The following is a 20,022-nucleotide window of genomic DNA, read 5'->3' as shown; positions in this document are numbered from 1 at the left end:
GAGCTGGCAGTCAGCACAGAGCCCGACGCGGGGCTCGAACCCACGAACCGCGAGATCATGACCTGAGCGAAAGTTGGACGCTTAACCGACTAAGCCACCCGGGCGCCCCGGATCTCAATTCTTTTATGTTTATTTAGGGCTGCTTTATGTCCCAGTATGTGATCTATCTTGGAGAATGTGCCATGCACACTTGAGAAGAAAGTGAATTCCTGGCCTCAGGATGTAGAGTTCTAAATATATCTGTCAGATCCATCTGGTCCAGTGTGTCATTCAAGTCCATTGTTTCTTTAGTGATTTTTCTGTCTGGTTGATCTATCCATTGCTGTAAGTGGAGTATTAAAGTGCTCTGCTATTAGCACATTCTTATCTATAAGATTGTTTCTGTTTGTGATTAATTGTTTTAAATACTTAGGTGTTCCCATATTTGGTGCGTAGACATTTATAATTGTTAGTTCTTCCTGACAGATGGACCCTGTAATTATTATGTAATGCCCTTCTTCATCCCTTGTTACTGTCTTTAATTTAAAGTCCAGTTTGTCTGATATAAGTATAGCTACTCCAGCTTTCTTTTGACTTCGAGTAGCATGATAGATATTTCTCCATCCCCTTACTTTCAATCTGAAGGTGTCCTCCAGTTTAAAATGAATTTCTTGTAGACGGCAAATGGATGGATTTTGTTTTTTTATCCATTCTGCTACCCTGTGTCTTTTGATTGGAGCATTCAGCCCATTTACATTCAGTGTTATTATTGAAATATATGGGTTTAGAGTCATTATGTCGTTTGTAGGATTCATACTTGTGGTGGTGTCTCTAGTATCTTGCATTCCTTGCAACATTTCCCTCAGAGAGTCCCCCTCAGGAGTTCTTGTAGGGCTGGTTTAGGGGTAACAGATTGGTTCAGTTTTTGTTTATTTGGAAAGACTTTTATCTTTCCTTGTATTCTTAATGACAGGCTTGCCAGATAGAGGATTCTTGGCTGCATATTTTTTCTGTTCATCACATTGAAGATCTCCTGCCATTCCTTTCTGGCCTGCCACGTTTCAGTAGGTAGGTCTGTCACCACTCTGATAGGTTTCCCTTTGTATGTTATGGCCCTTTTCTCCCTAGCTGCTTTCAAAATTCTCTCTTTGTCCTTACATTTTGCCAGTTTCACTATGATATGTCGTGCAGAAGATCGATTTAAGTTACGTCTGAGGGGATTTCTCTGTGCCTCTTGAATTTCAACATTTACTTCTTTTCCCAGGTCGAGGAAGTTCTCTGCACTAATTTGTTCCAGGACTCCTTCAGCACCTTTCCCTCTCTCTTCCTCTTCTGGGATTCCTGTGATATGGATATTGTTCCATTTGATTGTATCGCTGAGCTCTTGAACTCTTCTTTCATATTTCTGGATCAGTTTATATCTCTTTTTCTCAGTTTCTTCTTTTTCTATAATTATGTCTTCTAAATCACTTATTCTCTTTTCTGCCTCTTCAATCCATGCATTGGAGGCCTCTAGTTTATTATGTATCTCAATTATCGCATTTTTTAATTCATCATAACTATTTTTAAGCTCCATAGTGTTTGTAGCCATAGTTTCCCTGTTGTCCTCCACGTTTTTTCAAGCCCAACGATTAATTTTATGATTATTGTTCTAAATTCTTGTTCAGTTATGTTACTTATATCTGTTTTGACAGTTCTTTAGCTGTCATTTCTTCCTGGAATTTCTTTGGAGGAGAGTTCTTCCATTTCGTCATTTTGGTTAGCTTTCTATCTCTTGTTAATTTTAAAACCTTGTTGTACACTCTGCCCCTGTGAGTTCTGCTGTATTAGAGAGGGCTCTTTGACTGTTCAGGGCCTGTCTGTTCAGAAAGTGTTCTTTGAATGTTGTCTCTTGGTTTATCTCATTGAGTGTTTGGTTATTTTGCTTCCCTACTCATAGGGGTATTTGGGACTCTCCACTATGTGTAGTTTGGCTTGTTTCATGAGCCAGCCCTTGAAAAAGAAAACAGACAGCCACAGAGGGAACAAAGGTACACAAATGCACAGACAAAACCAATAAACATGCAAACCCAGCCTCAGGTAAAAACAACAACAACAACAAAACAGCTTTCTGGCAGGGATGGGTGTGGTTTGGTGTAGGCACGTCTAGCCTCCACTGTGTCCTCTGGCCGCTCCCTAAGGCCCTGCCTTGGTGGTTGTGGGGAGAAGAATGGCATCGCCCCAGTCCCTTCTCAACCAAGTGTTGCAAATCACTCCTTTGGGTCCGATCTCCCTGTGACGAGGATGTAGCCAAGGTGGGCTGAGTTTATGCCCCACGCCCCACCTTGTTTCCAGGTCTCAGTCCGTGGGCTTTGTTTATGCTGCCCTGAACAGTCCCGCAGGTCGCTGCTTCCCTGCTGCTGGGTGTTGAGTGGGTGGTGGGGGAAGTGTCGCAGCCTCAGATCTGCCGGGGTCAAGCAGCAATACAAACCCAGTGTGTGTGGGGAACGTAGCAACTTCAGGTCCGCAGAGTCCGCGCCACTGCCACCAGGCTGCCACCGCCAGGGATGGGGCCACCATGCTACCGGGCTGCCACTGCCAGGGATGGTGCCGGGAGCGCTGCAGTGCAGTTTTTCTGGTGCCTTCTGGGACTGGGGGCATCTATTTCAAAGTCAGCACCCCAGCCAGAACTAAAAAACACTCTCTTTTTCTCTTCTCCAGGGACGGTTCTATGAGCAATCTCAGCTTCTCTTTCCTTTCCCCTGGATTCCCCGCAGCTCACCACAGCTCATCACTCACTGCAGCTGCACGCAAGCCAAGTTCTGTCCCTCCCTCCATATCTCTGGGTCCCGTCCCACTTTTATCTTCCCCAGTTCACACTCACACACTTATGAGGTTTCCTTCCCAGTGTATTCTGTCTCTTTCTGTTCCCAAACTCCTGTGGCTCAGTGTCCTATGACTTCAGGCCTTCTCTGTTTGAGAGATGGATGCAAGCGAAATGGACAGAGCTCCCTACTTCTCTGCCATCTTGCCATTCTCCCAAAATCCTATTTCATCCATAAATGTCATTATCTTTATATTGTCACACCTGTATATGTGTCCTCCCAAACTCCACCAGGGTTGATCTGAGTAACCAATAGCAAATACCAGAAGTAATCATATGTAACTTCCGAGATTAGGTCATAAAAAAGACTATGGCTTCTATTTTGGACACTGGCCCTCATTCTTTCAGACCACTCATACTGGGGGAACCAATGTAGGGAGAAGCTCAGAAACAGGTCCAGAGGGCGAAGTGAAGCCTCCTGCCAACAGCCACAGGATTGTGTTGGAAGTCAGTCTTTCAGTCAGTCATGCCTCAGATGACTGCAGCCTTGGCTAACACTCTGATTGCAGCCTTGTGAGAGACCTGGAGCCAGAACCACACAGCCAAGCTGCTCCCTGATTCCCAACCTACAGAAAAAATATGATGAATACAAGGAAATGAGAATTTAAGTTGTCAGAGATGGTGGTTTTTCCAGCCTCTCAATAGATTGTGGTCTGGCAGAGTTGGATTTCTACTTCATTTGGCAAACTATGAAATGACATATTCTTCTTTCGGTGCAGTTGAATCTTTTCATGCTCGGGGTTAGTCCACAGGGAAGCACCAGAATCCCTGACACCCACCTGCCGGGGCCTTCCCCTCCCGCTGGCCGGCGACAGGGCCAGGGCCACCCAGCAGCCTGGAGGTTCGCCCTCCTGAGGGACACGGGGGCTCAGCCCCCTCCTGGGAGGTGGTGAGCCGCGAGGGCGGTCGAGACTGTTTTTTACATTGGATATTCTTTCCTCCTTTGTATTTGTCAGATTAGTTGGCCATATGTTTGTGGGTACATTTTTGGGTTTTCTGTTCTGTTCCATTGATATATGTGTCTCTTTTTGTGCCAGTACCATACTCCTTTGATGATTACAACTTTGTAATACAGCTTGAGGTCTGGAACTGTGATGCCTACAGCTTTGGTTTTCTTTTTCAAACTTACTTTGTTTATTCAGTCTTTTCTGGTTCTGTACAAATTTTAGAATTATTTGTTCTAGTTGTATAAAACATGCTGATGTTATTTGGATAGGGATTGCATTGAATGTGCAGATTACTTTAGGTAGTACTGACATTTTAATAATATTTGTTCTTCCAATCCATGAGCATGGAATGTGTTTCCATTTCTTTGTGTCTTCTTTAGTTTCTTTCATAAGCCTTCCATAGTTTTTGGTGTACATATCTTTTTACTCTTTGATTAGGTTTATTCCTAGGTATCTTGTGGTGTTTGGTGCACTTGTAAATGGGATCGATTCCTTGCTTTCTCTTTCTCCTGGTTCATTATTGGTGGATGGAAATGCAACCGATTTCTGTATGTTGCTTTTATATCCTGCAACTTTGCTGAATTGATGTATCAGTTCTAGCAATTTTTTTTTGGTGAAGTCTTTTGGGTTTTCCATGTAGAGTATCATGTAATCTGTGAAGAGTGAATGTTTGACTTCTTCCTTTCCAATTTGTATGCCTTTTATTTCCTTTTTTAAAAAAAATTTTGTCTGATTGCTGAAGCTAGGATTTCCAGTACTATGTTTAAAACCAGTGGTGAGAGTGAACATTCCTGTCATGTTCTTGATCTTAGGGGGAAAGCTCTCAGCTTTTCCCCAATGAAGATGATATTAGCTGTGTGTCTTTTGTATATAGACCCTATAATGTTCAGGTGCACTCCTTCTATCCCTACTTTTTTGAGGGGTTTTATCAAGAAAGTATGCTTTATTTTGTCAAATATTTTTTCTGCATTTATTGAGAGGATCATGTGATTCTTATTTGTTTTATTAATGTTGTGTAGTTTGTGGATTAATTTGCAGATATTGAACCAGCCCTGTAGCCTAGGAATAGAATCCCACGTGATTGTGGTGAATAATTCCTTTAATGTATTGTTAGATGTGATTTGCTAGTATCTTGTTGAGAATTTTTGCATCCATGTTCATCACGGAAGTTGGTCTGTAGTTCTCCTTTTTAGTGGGGTCTTTGTTTGGTTTTGAAATTGAGGAGATGGCCTCATAGAATGAGTTTGGGTTTTCCTTCTATTTATTTTTGGAACAGTTTCAAAAAAATGGGGATTAATTGTTCTTTAAGTGTTTGGTAGAATTCCCTGGGGAAGCCATCTGGCCCTGGACTCTTGTTTGTTGGGAGATTTTTGATTACTGATTCAATTTCTTTACTGGTTATGGGTCTGTTCAAATTTTCTATTTCTTTCTCTTTCAGTTTTGGTAGTTATATGCTTCTAGGAATTTATTCATTTCTTCTAGATTGCCCATTTTGTTGACTTACAATTGCTCATAATATTCTCTTATTATTGTTTGTATTTCAGTGGTGTTAGTTGTGACTCTCCTCTTTCATTTATGATTTCATGTATTTGGGTCCTTTCCTTTTACTTTTTGAAAAGTCTGGCTAGGGGTTTATTGATTTTGTTCCTCCTTTCAAAGAACCAGCTCCTAGTTTCGTTGATCTGTTCTACTGTTAAAGAGCAAGGGGGAAAAAAAGTCCTTAACCTACAAGGAAAGACACAAAAGTTTTGCAGCAGATCTGTCCACAGAAACTTGGCAGGCCAAAAAGAAGTGGCAGGATATATTCAATGTGCTAAATGGGAAAAATATGCAGCCCAGAATACTCTGTCCAGCAAGACTGTCATTCAGAACAGAAGGAGAGATAAAGAGTTTCCCAGACAGACAAAAACTGTCTGCTAAACCAATCCTACAAGAAATTTGAAGAGGAACTCTTTGAGGGAAGAAAAAGCAAAACAAAAAAAGACCCAAGGCACAGAGCCCAGAAAGGACCAGAGAATATGACCAGAAACACCAACTCTACAGGTAATACAATGGTTCTAAATTCACATCTTTCAATAATCACTCATTGTAAATGGACTAAATGCTCCAGTCAAAAGATATAGAGTATCAGAATGGATAAAAAACAAGATCCATCCAAATGCCTCCTACAAGAGACTCATTTTAGACCTAAAGACATCTGCAGATTGAAAGTGAGGGGATGGAGAACCATGTATCACACTAATGTATGTCAAAGGAAAGCTGGAGTAGCCATACTTATATCAGACAAACTGGATTTTAAAACAAAAATTGTAACAAGGGATGAAGAAGGGCACTATATCATAATTAAGGGGACTATCCATCAGGAAGATGTAGCAATTGTAAATATTTATGTCCCCAGATTGGATGTACCCAAATATATAAATCAATAACAAATATAAAGAAACTCATCAGTATTTATGCAATAATAAGAAGGGCCTTTAACACTCTACTTATAGCAATGCAAAGATCATTTAAGCAGAAAATCAACAAGGAATGGCTTTCAGTGACACACTGAATTGGATGGACGTAATAGATATATTCAAAATATTTTATCGTAAAGCAGCAGAATACACATTCATTTGGAGTTCACATGGAATATTCTCCAGAAAAGGCAAACCATGAGAGACTCTTGAATGCTGAGAAACAAACTGAGGACAGATGGATGTGGAGGGGGAGGGGGAAGATGGGCATGGAGGAGGGCACTTGTGGGGATGAGCACTGGGTGTTATATGGAAACCAATTTGACAATAAACTATTTGTTAAAAAAAAAAAAAAAAAAAGGGAATATTCTCCAGAATAGATCACATACTGGGTCACAAATCAGCCCTCAAAAGCACAAAAATATTGAGATCATAGCATACACACTTAACAGACCACACTGCTATGAAACTTGAAGTCAACCTCAAGAAAAAGTCTGGGAAGACCACAGATACTTGGAAGTTAAAGAACAGCCTACTAAACAATGAATAGATTAACCAAGAAATTAAAGAAGAAAAAAAAAGTACAGGGAAGCCAATGAATGTGAAAACATGACAGTCCAAAACCTTTGGGATACAGCAAGGGTGGCCATAAGAGGGAAATATATAGCAATCCAGACCTTCCTAAAGAAGGAAGAAATGTTTCAAATACACCACCTAACAGTATACCTAAAGGAGCTGGAAAAAGAAGAGCAAATAAAACCCCAAAACAGCAGAAGAAGGGAAATAATAAAGATTAGAGCAGAAATCAGTGATACTGAAAATGCATTTTTTTTTTAAACAGAAAGCTTAATCACACACTTTGTTCTACATCTTAAAAAAATAAGAAAAATTTGGCTGGAGACTCTTCATGTCAGTAATTAGAGAACTGCCTCATTCTTCTCTTTCCCCCAGCTTTATTGAAACATTGACATCTAACATTGGGAACACTTAAGGCATATAACATGTTGTTTTGAAACACTTAGGTATTACAAAATGATTGCCATTGGTAGTGTTGGCTTACCCCTTTATCACATCACAAAATTACCATTTCTTCTTCTTATTTTTTTTTGTAGTGAGAACATTTAAGATCTACTCAATTAGCAACTTTCAAGTATATAATACAGTATTATTAGCCCAAATCACTATGGTATACAATGGATCTCTAGATTGTATTCACCTTATAACTGGAAATTTGTACCCTTTGACCACCGTCTCCATTTCTCCCACACACCCCCTAGTAACTACCACTTTGCTGTTTCGGTGTTTCTCTCTCATTCTTTTTTAACATTTTTTCTTTTTTGGAAAGGATGCATTTTGTTGATGTATCACAGTGATAATTAAATCATATTTCCTATAGGAGGACAGTTGTTTCCAATCTTGTTTTTTTTAAGCTGTAAACACTGACAAAATAAACATCCTAAAACGTATCTTTGCCTCTGAGTTATTTATCTAAATTTTCTTCTTAACATCGACTAGTACATTTTAGAGTTTGTTTTTCATGAGTCCTTGTATATTTTTTCTCATATCTTTTCTGTGTATTACAGTGACTTCTAATGCCTTCAGATATGGTATCTAATGCTTTTGGATAAATGGTATTATAATTTCTGGTTATTTCTGAAGTATAAGAAAGATAGAATTTTTGTGGTGCCAATTTGCCTTATATATGGCTATGTCATTAAATTCTTACTAAGTAGAATACTAGCTTGTCTTGATTTTTCTAGGTAGAAAATTATATCATATGCAAGTGAAGTATATTGGAATTATTTGTGTCCCATTTTGACACTTCTTACTTTTTTTTCCTAGTCTTGTCACATTGTCCAGGACTTCTGAAACACTTTTGAATAATACGGATGATAGTGTGTATCTTTATCTTGTTTTTACCTTGATGATAATGCCTAAATATATGACTATAAACCTCTCCCCTTTCCAATCATTAATGAAATCACCCATTTCTCTGTGTCCTTGTTCATGTTGGGTATTTCAATCTTTTACCTACTTGTCAGTCTCATAAATAAGAAACAATATTCCATTATTGTTTTAATTTGTACTTCTCTGATCATACATAAGATTGAGTATGTTTTCATATGTTTTTTGGCTTATGTGCTTTCTGTGAATTGTGTACTTGTATTCTTTTGGGTTGTTTATAAATTTGATTTGTGGGAGTTCTTTATATGGAAATTTTTTTTTGCTTGCTGTGCACACTGCAAATATTTTCTTCAAGTGTATCAGTTTAGGGTTTCTGGGCAGACAAAATAATTTATTCTAGCTAGCTGAAGGTGGAAGGGAATTAATTAGCTTCTTTAGTTTCTTGGAGTACTAGCAAACCAAATAGTCAGAAGTGATGCAGCTAAGAAAAATGCCCACGTTCCTCTGAGCCCATTCTTGTAGAAATCCTACTGTTGGCTCAATATCAACAAAGCCAGGACCCAGTTTCAGAGCACCAGCTATGGATACGTAGAATATCAAATGCCTTCATACCTGCTGTTGCTGGAAGAGCCCAGCAGCTTCACGGTCTTCAAATCTGCCTTCCCAAATCTTCAATTGGTACATCTGTTTGATGGAAACTAGTCAGAAGTCTACAGGCTAAAAGAAAGAAATGTTGGGAAGTACAGATTTTGGATTCAACCTGGCAAAGGTGAGGTCCCACAATATGGAGAACTATCAAAACGAAGGATGGTTGGAGGTCTTTGGGCAGCCACACATGATAGATTTTTATCACAGCCAGACTGCCATTTTGTGCAAAGCTTTTTTTTTTTTTTTTTTAAATCATATCGAAGTTTCAAACATTTCAAACATTTTTTTTTTATTCTTTATTTATTCAATAGGTATTTACTGAGAGCCAACTATGTGCCAGTGTGTTTTCTTATTGGAGATAAAATGGTGAGCCTGACTTCCTGGAATTTTGAGTCTAGTAGGGGACACAGATATTAAATTATCACAGAAATGAATTTAGCATTCCAAAAGTGACCAGTGAGATAAAGGGAGAGTTTGCTAGTGAAGTGGTACTTGATCTGAGATTTGAAAGATGATTAGGAGTTGATTCAGAAAGGTATTGGAAGGGTGTTTTAGGCAGAGCAGATAACGAGGGGCAAGAGGACCTTTGGCAAGTGTGAGAATTTGAAATAACATGGCTGTGATTGAGGTACAGAATGAGGGAAAATGTAGTTCTCAGTGATGTTGGAAAAGTAAGTGGAGAGGCCAGACCATGAAGGACATGGGGCCAAGATAAGCTTTCTGGTCTTTGTCTTAAGATCACTGGGAAGCCACAGCCTCAGGCTTCAGTGTGGAAAACAGTTTGGAAGATTTAAGGTTACTTTGGGTGGATAAGTTAGAGGAGGCAATTGGAGTTGTTGACGGAATAGCCACCCAGATGTCAGCTCAAAGAAGATCCTGACAAATGTTGGCTGAATGAATGAAGTAACTAAATGTCCAAGTTAATACTGATATGTCTTTTTAAGCAGTAACAAAGCAAAAATAAAGCTATCTGGAAAGCATCATATGGAATTTGTTGAGAAAATCCAACACAGAGAATAAAGAAGCAATTTGTTACAGATTGGCAAGGCATAGGAGCAAAAGTATTTCTATTCTGTGAAAATACCCAGTTATAATAAAGCATCTCTGCAACATATAATTATTATGCTTAGTTCAGGCTGTTCATTTTGATAATTTAACATGTTCATTGACTGGCTAATGAGATTTACCAGTAATAACATGTAAGCGGTTTAGTAAAAATCTATTAATTTAGATCATCAGGTTATATAGAAGCTTCCTTAAGGAAACGCTCTGTGCCTAGCAAATATATAGTTAACTGTGCTGGTTAATAAGATCATTTGTATAAAGGCAATAATCTGTCAGGCCTTGATTTTACTTGTTAATGAACTCTTGCTGAATATATTAAGTGATTTGGAGTTTCTTAGAAACAGCAATTCTTTAATTGAGAGTCATGACCTGCTTGAGGTTTCAGAGAGCTCTTAACCACGAACAGAGGCTGACTTGAAAGAACTAGAACGTGCTTTTACAACTTTTTTTGAATTCTGGTATGGCAGGACCTGTCCGTATTTGCTGAGATGGTCTAGATAGGAGGATAAATCTGTAGAGAACCCCTTAGAATATCATGTTTGATGGTTGTAAAAAGAAAAAGTGGAATGAGGAAATCAGTGCCTAGCACAGTGGCAGTGATAGGAATCTCAACTTTTGCCTTCATCTGAGGTTAGGTGTGGTCTTAGGGTTGCCTTCAGAAGGATGGAGAAGATTGAGGGTTCTTTGAAATGCCATATGCTCTAAAGGTCCAAAGGCCTTGGCCCTACTTTGACTCAGGTGCCCATAGGCCCCTGGCTTTCCAGTACTCTCTTTGTACTTTTTAATGGGCAAGCCTGGATGTCATTTCCTAAGCTCGTATTATGCAGTAGACTTCCCAATAGCATCATGTGTCCCTGGATCCACCAAGACCACCATTCTCACACCAGGAATCCAGAGATCTCATTTTGAAGCAGCAGTTTATATTGACTTATGGGTAAAAGGAACTGTAGTCAGTTGATCCACATGCTTCTTTAGGCAGGTCCCATATCATGGAATTACAGATTTTTGCTACAGTAAGGATCCACAGGGAATACCTTATTTGTTGGTCTTAATTCACTGGTAAGGAAATTGAGGCCTACTGGAGGCCAAGTAACTTCCTTAATTCACAATTCTAAAGCAGGTAGAAGGTAGAATACAAAAGGAATCAATTTGTAACTTTCCCTACTGAATGAAGAAAAAGAAACGACATGGGTTCTGCAGGGCTGTGACTATGAGGATTTTTCAGGTTTCATTAGGCTGCTCTCCTTCATGACAAGTTTTGTTAATTCTTCCATACCCAGCAACAGAAGGGTCCCTGGGGGCCAAAGGATGGCTTTCTAAACATAAGGGAAATAGTCCTCTGTTCTGAATAATCTCACTTCTATGAAAGTGGCTTTAAAGAAAAAAAGGACTTTTTAAAAAAGGAATTTTTACCTTCGCAAAAGATATTGAAAATCAAGCCTAAAGGGAGTGCACTTATGTCTTAGGAGTCAGAAGGAAATTGAGTGATGTAAACTGTAGCCTTTTTGGTATATTCCTATAGCTCAAAATGCTTTTGATGTCCATAAAAATAAATGACCTTGAGTCAAAAGCAACCATAAAAGCTACCAGCACATAAGTGTACATTTATAAACAGCACAGAAAATGCCTCGCACAAATCCTGAATTCTCTCCTTTATCAGCCAAACAGAGGCAAGCTTCTACTCATATATCGCAAAATAAATAAACACAAACAAAGTGTAGTTACCTGAATTATGTTTGTATTTATTCCCTGCACTGCCATCCATAGGGTCATAGAGGCAACTGGTAAGACACAGCAACTATTGTAGTTGGAAAAATTCCATGAACTCTTGTGAATTCTTCTTCTCCTCCTCGTCTCTTTAATTTTTTTGCCTTCAAAGTTTGCTTGTCCAAAGTAGCATCATTTTCCATCTCAGGTTCCCATTTTGTCCTTGTTTACTATTTTCTTCTTTTGCCTCTTCAGTGGTGGCTTCTTATTTCCTGTGAGTGGGTAGATCCTCCTTGGTAGAAGCAAGGTACAGAGTGAGCACTCAAAGCAGAAGTTTCCTGGGCTGTCAGCAACTCATGAATGAGTTGACCTTTATCAAGGTAGTGATAAAGAGGAGACACTGCAGGGGTTCCGGAAAATTTGATTTATCTACGTTGATCATAGTCATATCAATGAAAGAGCAATTTATCTTTATTATTCAAGATTCCCTTAATCCATTGGGTTTTCATATCTAGATTCTTCCCCAGATCCTTTCCCCCAGTTTAGCTAGTTAGAACTCATGCTTTGCTTATTTCTTTTTACTTCATTTATATAATAATATCATTAAGGGGAAATCATAAACTGTAAGCAGAGCAGTGGAGAAGGGTCCCTATTCATCCAAGCTTTATTAGTGTTCATAAATATCTGTTTCTTCTGTCCTTCCAGATACCTTGGAAAGTGCCCTTCTCAGCTTACTTTAGGTTGGGCTGGGCCGTGTCATTAATCATGGCAAAAGGGTTATGATTGGAAATGATGTGAGTCACTGTTGGGCCAAGGTATTGACATCAAAAGCAAGGGTCTCTGCCTCTCTCTGCCATGTTGATCACGGAGACAAAGGATGAAAGCAGCCTGATTGCTTTCCTGCCATAAGGAAGACAGAACCTTGAAAATTCACCTGGACCAAAGGCAGACTTCATATGAGAAGTAAGCCTTTATTACCTTACACTATTGAGACTGTGGGACTTATTCCTGCTGGATAACTCTGCCTACCCTTGCCACTACACTAGAGCTTCTGCCCTCATTAGTTAAGCTTAATGTGGTGTTCTTGTCTCACCTAATGCTCAAGGTCATGGGAGTATAAACCGTCTGCATATAGCCTATTTCTCTAACTTGCATATGTCCCCAGTACCCTGTTGAATGGCACTTATTTTCTAGAAGTAATCAACAAACCATTTTATTTCTGCTAAATAAATATGAACTAAAAAATTTCGTTACAACTTTTAGCCTGTAAGACCTGTTACTGCATGTTAAAAACTATTTCAGAACCTCATCTGTTTTTTTCCTTCCATGCAATAGATTTCTCTTTTAATCAAAATTACCTGCCCAGCCCTAAAATTATCAGTTCCTTCAGATATAGGAGAAACTATTTTGTCAACTGTATTTCTAAGCTGTAGTGATGGGTTAGTAATTTTATTTATGTTTCTTTGTTGTAATACCCTGTGGATATTCACAGCAGATTATAGGCAAGAGTTCTGTTCAGTGGGCTGAGAAGTCCTAATTTTTGCCATCTGCAAGCTGGAGACCCAGGAAAGCTAGTTGTGTCATCAGTCCAAAGGCCTGGGAATGAGGGGAGTTGACGGTGTAAATTCCACTTGAGGTCTGGAGAAGATGGGTGATCTGTCCTAGTTTAATCAGTGAGGCAGGGGGGAAAAGGCGAATTCCTTCTCTCTCTGCTGTTTGTTCTCTTCAGGCCCTCACAGGATAATGCCCACCATTAGAAGACTTTAGTGAGTCCATCAATTCCAATGGCAATCTCATCTGGAAACACCCTTGCAGACACACCCAGAAATAATGTTTAATCTGGACACCCTGTTGCTGGGTAAGTTAACCACCAGACCATAGTATTTTTAGAATAAACCCAGCAGTTATGTTGAGATAGTTCTTGTTACTATGTATGATCCCTAATAGAACTAGAGATGGAGATATAGATAAAAAGGAAACAAGTTTCAGAAAAGTGCCATTATTTGGCCTTTGTCCTACAGTTGCAAAGTATGGGCTTAAATATGGGTTTTTAATCTCTAAATTCTTTTTTTTTTTTCTTCCCTCTTCACAAACCTGAATGTCAGCCATCAAAGGTAGTTGAACTAGTGTCCTTACCATAGCTCACTGATAATTACCAATTTGTAATCTTCTTCAGGTTTTGAGGAGGTAAAGATGATTATATTTTTCCTTCTTTAAAAATTTTTTTTTAATGTTTATTATTATTGAGACAGAGAGAAACACAGCATGAGTGGGGGAGGGGCAAGGTGAGAGGGAGACAGAATCTGAAATAGGCTCCAGGCTCTGAGCTGTCAGCACAGAGCCCGATGAGGGGCTTGAACCCGCTAACTGTGAGATCATGACCTGAGCCGAAGTCGGACACTTAACCAGCTTAGCCACCCAGGCGCCCCTATTTTTCCTTCTTGATGCCCAAATATGTACTTCATTTGTAGCACAATCCACAGTACAATCTTTACACTGAGTATGTCTAGGTTTCTTTTTTCTCTCTTTAATTTTGTTCTTCCTAATGGGAAAAATCCAGCGTTAATCTTTCTCCCTTAGTGTTCTTTGTTGAGAAGTGTTTTCACCGTGGAGCATCTCTCACTATGTTACAGGCCACTTTTTTCTCAGTAGTGAGCACATTGTGCTAAGGGATAGGTCAAGTTTATTTTACCTTCTTTATGTATTTGAAGTTCTAGTAAAAGGACCAACTACCTAGAGGCATCACCCTTTCTGGTAGGATTCTGTCTTAGATGCTTGAGACCCGTTCGAAGCCACCTTGACCAGGCTCCTCATGAAAAGACTCTTAAAATATTAAAGGTTTAAAAATTTTAAAAGTTTCTTTTTAAAGTCATTAAAGTTGTATTTTTATCAGAGTGTATATGTCTAGGTTAAACATATTTTTTGATGACAGTAGTTTATTGTAAATAAGTTTATTGTCATCACTCCATCTTGCTCCCACTCCAAGGAAGCTTACTTAACTTGTTTCTGTTTTGAGTTCTCCTGGTTATCACCTCCATAATTCTAAATAATATACTTCTTTTATTATATTTTGATTTAATGAATGTTAGAGAATGGCCACAGACCTTACCTACATTCCTGAAAATGAGAATTTACCTCCTTTGCCCAACCCCTCCCTCTGTGTCTCTTCTCTCTCCCATTTTTTTTTCTAAATTTTAATATTTTTAATTTGATTTTTTAAGATAATACAAACGTTCTGTGTCTAGATACTTAGTCATAAAATTTGATTAAATGATACACTTAAGATTTTAGCATTTCATAATATATAAATTAGATCACAAAAATAGTAGTTTTGAAATGCATGTGAAATGCAGTATTTTAAAACAATTTTTGATGGGAGTGTAATTAGCATACAGTGTTGTCTTACTTTCCAGTGTACAATATAATTCAGATTCAGCAACCTGTGTATTATTCAGTGCTCATCATGATAAGTGTACTCTTAATCCCCTTTATCTATTTTACCCATCCCCCTACCCACCTCCCTTCTGGCAACTACCAGTTTTTTCTTTATCTTTTTAAGAGTCTGATCTTTTGTTTGTCTCTCTCTCTCTTTTTGTTCTTTTGTTTCTTAAATTCCACATATGGATGAAATCATCTGCTATTTGTCTTTCTCTGTCTGATTTATTTCACTTAGCATTATACCCTCTAGGCCCATCCATGTTGCAAATGGCAAGATCTCCTTCTTTTTTATGGCTGTGTAATATTCTATCATTATCCATATCTTTTGTATCATCTTTAGCCATTCATCCATAATATTTGAAAATTAATATAATATTTAAAAAATTAATGTATTTTAAAAAGTTCTACTGGTTCATTTTCTAACTTCCGGTTGTACCCATGTAAAATATTTTGAGTATTTTTGTATTTGTGTGTGTGTGTCTACACACACACTGCATCCATTTTTTTGCAATAGTTTTTATATTTATTTATTTATTTATTTATTAAGAGACAGCATGAGCAGGAGAGGGTCAGAGAGAGAGGGAGACAGAATCTGAAGCACGCTCCAGGCTCTGAGCTAGCTGTCAGCACAGAGCCTGATGCGGGGCTCGAACTCACGAACCGTGAGATCATGACCTGAGCCAAAGTCAGACGCTCCACTGACTGAGCCACCCAGGTGCCCCTGTTTTTATTTATTTTTTAATGATTATAATTTATTTTCAAATTGGCTTACATACAGTACCCAGTGTTCATCCCTCCTCAATGCCCTCCTCAGTGCCCATCACCCATTTTCCCTCTACCCCACCCCCCATTCACCCTAAGTTTGTTCTCTACATTTAATAGTCTCTTGTGGTTTGCCTCCCTCCCTCTCTGTTTGTATCTTTTTTTTTCCCTTCCCTTCCCCCATGGTCTTCTGTTCAGTTTCTCAAGATCTACATAAGAGTGAAAACATACGATATGTGTCCGCTGACTGACTTATTTCACTCAGCATAATACCTTTCAGTTCCATCCATGGTGCTGCAAATGGGAGGATTTCATTCTTTCTCATACTTTGCATCCATTTTGAACAGTCTCCTTTGAGTCTTTGCTCCGTAACATGGATGTTTTAGAGCGCTTTACTTTTCTTACTGCTCTATCACTCAACTTCTGAAGGCTATACCTCTGCTTTTACATTTTCCAAATTGAAAACATTTACAATTCATTTTGTAACCATAATTAATCTTGTTAATTTCTGTAGCTTGATTCTTGTTCTGAAACCCCATAGAGAATATTATGGTCTTATTTATGTAAGTTTCCATTCCCTTGTCTTTGGTCCTAATGCCCACATGGCACTTGAGGAAGGTAATATCAAGGCCAAATGGAGTGTCTTCTCTTATACTTTAGCAATTTCTCATAATTATCTACATTTTAGTTTGTTGCACTTTTTTTTTTTAATTTTTAAAAAAATGTTCTTATTTATTTCTGAGAGAGAGAGAGAGAGACAGTGTGAGCAGGGGAGAGTCAGGGAGAGAGGGAGATATAGAATCGGAAGCAGGCTCCAGGCTCTGAGCTAGCTGTCAGCACAGAGCCCCACGCAGGGCTCAAACCCACGAACCGTGAGATCATGACCTGAGCCGAAGTCGGGTGCTTAACCAACTGAACCATCCAGGCACCCCTAGTTTGCTGCACTTTGGAGTCATGACTCTTCTGTATAGTTTTTATTTTCTTAGGATTTTTTTCTGATTTGTTTTCTTCAAGATTTTCTTTCCATTTTTTATATTTTGGAGTTTGAATATGTCTGGGTGTAATTTTTTTTTTTTTTTTTTTTTTGGTATTTATCCTGTTGTATTTGTAGATTGGTGCCTGTCATTAATTTTGGAAAATTCTTAGCCATTACAACTTCAAATGTTTTTTTCTTAAAAATTTTTTTTAATGTTCATTATTTTGAGAGAGAGAGAGACAGAATGAGAGCAGAGGAGGAGCAGAGAGAGAGGGAGACACAGAATCTGAAGCAGGCTCCAGGCTCTGAGGGGTCAGCACAGACCCTAACAGAGGGCTTGAACCCACTGATCTTGAGGTCATGACCTGAGCTGTAGTCGGATGCTTAACCTACTGAGTCACCCAGACGTCCCTTCAAACTTTTTTCTATTCTTTTCCTTCTGGAATTCTTTTTTTTTTTTTTTTTTAATAAAGACAGTGCGTCTGTGCATGAGTACTAGCAGGCAAGGGTCAGAGAGAGAGGGAGAGAAAGAATCTCAAGCAGGATCCACATTAGCACAGAACCTGACACAGGGCTGGGATCATGACCTGAGCAGAAACCAAGAGTCAAAAGCTCAACTGAATAAGCTACCCATGTACCCCTGGAATTCTTATTATGCATATATTATACCTTTTGTAATTATACCACAGTTCTGGGATATTTTGTTTCATCTCTTTATTCTTGTTTGTCTTTGCATTTAAGTTTGGTAGTTTCCATGGACATATCTTCAAGTACTCTGATTTTTTTCCTTAGCTGTGTCCAGTCTGCTAATAAACTGAATCAAAGACATTTTTTCTTCCTTTTAACAATATTTTTTAATTCTAGCATTTCCTTTTGGTTCTTTCTTAGTGTCCATCCATCTTTTTACACTACCCATCTATTCTTGAATGTTTCCCCTTTTTCACTAGAGCCATTAGCACATTATTTACAGTTATTTGAAATTCACTGCCTGTTGATTCCAAAATCTGCCACATCTGATTCTGATGCTCAGTGTCTCTTCAAGACTTTTTGATTTTTGTTTATTTCCTTTTAGCATGCTTTATAATTCTTTGTTGAAAGCCAGCTATGATATATTGGGTAAAATAATTGAGAATAGACACCGTTAGTGGGATGTTTTAGATTTACCTGGCTAGGAGTTAGGCTTTGTTTACTGTTGGCTCTGAGGGTGGTATCAGAGTCAAAAATTTCCTCTGGCATCCTGATTTTTGTCTCCCCTGTTGTCTTTGGTTTTTCCTGGGGATTCTGTAGTGCGATAGTTAATTTTCTGTGTAAACTTGACTCAGACAGAGCACTCAAATATGTGGTTAAACATTATTTCTGGGGGTGTCTGTGAGAGTGTTTTCACGTGAGGTTAACATTTGAATCTGTAGACTGAGTAAAGAAGATGGCCCTCCCCAAAGTTGGGTGGACCTCATCCAATACACTGAAGGTCTGAATAGAATAATAGGTTGGGTAAGAAAGAATTCTTTTTCTCTGCTTACTGTCCTGGATTTGGGACACTTACCTTCTCTTGCCTTTACACTAAGACTAAGATAGAGACTAAAAACCTTATATCATCAGCTTTTTCAATCTGCTTTCTTTGTCCTAGAAATCTGTTGGAATCCTTGTTGGGCTGATGACCATGCCTCATGTTTTGCATTGTTATTATGCTATTTGTTTTGTATATTCATGATATTATTTCAGCAGAGTCTTTGTTGGAATGTGGATGTTTACTCTGTCTCCTTGAATCCAGAATTTTGGTTATTTAAAATTTGTCTTATTTATCTAAATGATATGTCAGTAATCCATTTAAAAATGTAAGCAATATACATCGTACAGAACAAAAAGTTAATATCTGCCTTTATTTCTTACCCACTTACCCTTTATTTCCTTCTCATCAGCTGAATTTTGCCACATATAACCCTCTTTTCCCACCACTGCTTCTCATATTTAACTACCGTAAATAGGTTGGTAGATAGCTTCATGGACTTTTTTCAATATATTTTGAATCAAATGTAGAGATTTGTTTCATTTTATAATAAATGAGATTATAATCCATATATTGTTTATGTACCTTGATTTTTGGGAAGACTGTTAAGTAATATGTTTTAAATATCTAGTCATAATTAAGTAAATATTTCCCCCAAATTACCTGATATAAATTTGGATTTTATTTTTTCCCTCAAGATAGCTATATTAGATGTCATACATATGTCTGATATAATTTCATAATTATCTGATAATAATTTTATAATTTAGACTCTACTTACTTTTAATTAAATTTCCCACTTAAGCATTTTTCTCTTTCACAGTGAATTCTACAAAAATAGAAATTCTAGGCCACTTAACATCAAAGCATTTTAGCTTTTATTATCCTTGTTTTATAAGAGAAGAAACCAAAGCTCAGAAATATTGTGATTTTCCAAGGTCACATGGATGATAAGTAGGCCTGGAGCAGATCTCCTGGGTTTCTGGACTAGTGGTATGTGTTCTTTTAAGCCAGGTCATACTTCTCAGATGGTTGACAGTTACCCTACCCAAGAGAAAATTAAACTAGTGATATATGTGAAATATTCTTTAACCTTGAATAAACTAAATCTCATACAAGTAATAAGTAAGAAGAAATTCATGAGAAATATAACCATTAGCTTTAGGCATATGCACAGTTAAAATTTCTCAGTGCATAGAAAACAAAGATAGTCTAGACCATGTGTGTAAAGGACGACTTGCCCACGTTCCTCTTTCCTCTCAGCCCAGGTCGTTAAATGGTTAACTACTCCCTTTTCTAAACTTTATTGTGCTTTTGACCCTGCATTATGATTTGTTTACATGTCCATCTCCCCTCTTGGTATTTTACTCCTTGATCATTTGGGAAACTTTGGGAACTTTGTCTTTTGATGCCTGACCCCTGGCACCTGGGCCGGTACATGTCTCACTAAATGTTTCTTGAGTGAATTGACACTTTCTGTTACAGATGCTAAGTTCATTAGGTTTCATTCCTCAGGGTAACTAACTGCAGGCTGTGAGAAATATTAAATTTTATGAGTAATACGTTAGGGAGGAGAGTCTAAGTAGTTCTTATGACAGTTATGAGATAGGACAGTGTAAAGCAAGCTTGAAAAGATGGTCACATTTTTTTTTTTCAGATTTCTTAATTTGTGGACTGAAGGCACCACAGTTTTAGAAATTGTGCGGAGAATAAGCACACATCTAATGAAAACATTCGAGTGAATTTTGGGGTAAGTATATTTTTAG

At 38.2% G+C, this 20,022-nt stretch overlaps 1 long non-coding RNA gene across 1 annotated transcript in view; it reads left to right on the top strand.

Moving 5' to 3' along the window:
* The window catches only part of LOC120240246, a 27,933-nt gene extending 7,927 nt beyond the window's left edge, over positions 1-20,006 (top strand). Inside the window, exon 3 of the long non-coding RNA XR_005530607.1 lies at positions 19,914-20,006. This is a non-coding gene — a long non-coding RNA (uncharacterized LOC120240246). The remainder of the gene's footprint in view (positions 1-19,913) is intronic.
* The last annotated feature ends 16 nt before the right edge of the window (positions 20,007-20,022 follow it).

The sequence above is a fragment of the Hyaena hyaena genome, unplaced genomic scaffold (genome assembly GCF_003009895.1).
Source record: "Hyaena hyaena isolate Hyena2069 unplaced genomic scaffold, ASM300989v1 scaffold_250, whole genome shotgun sequence".
Taxonomy (NCBI): domain Eukaryota; kingdom Metazoa; phylum Chordata; class Mammalia; order Carnivora; family Hyaenidae; genus Hyaena; species Hyaena hyaena.
This window is presented reverse-complemented; position numbering and strand designations above follow the sequence as displayed.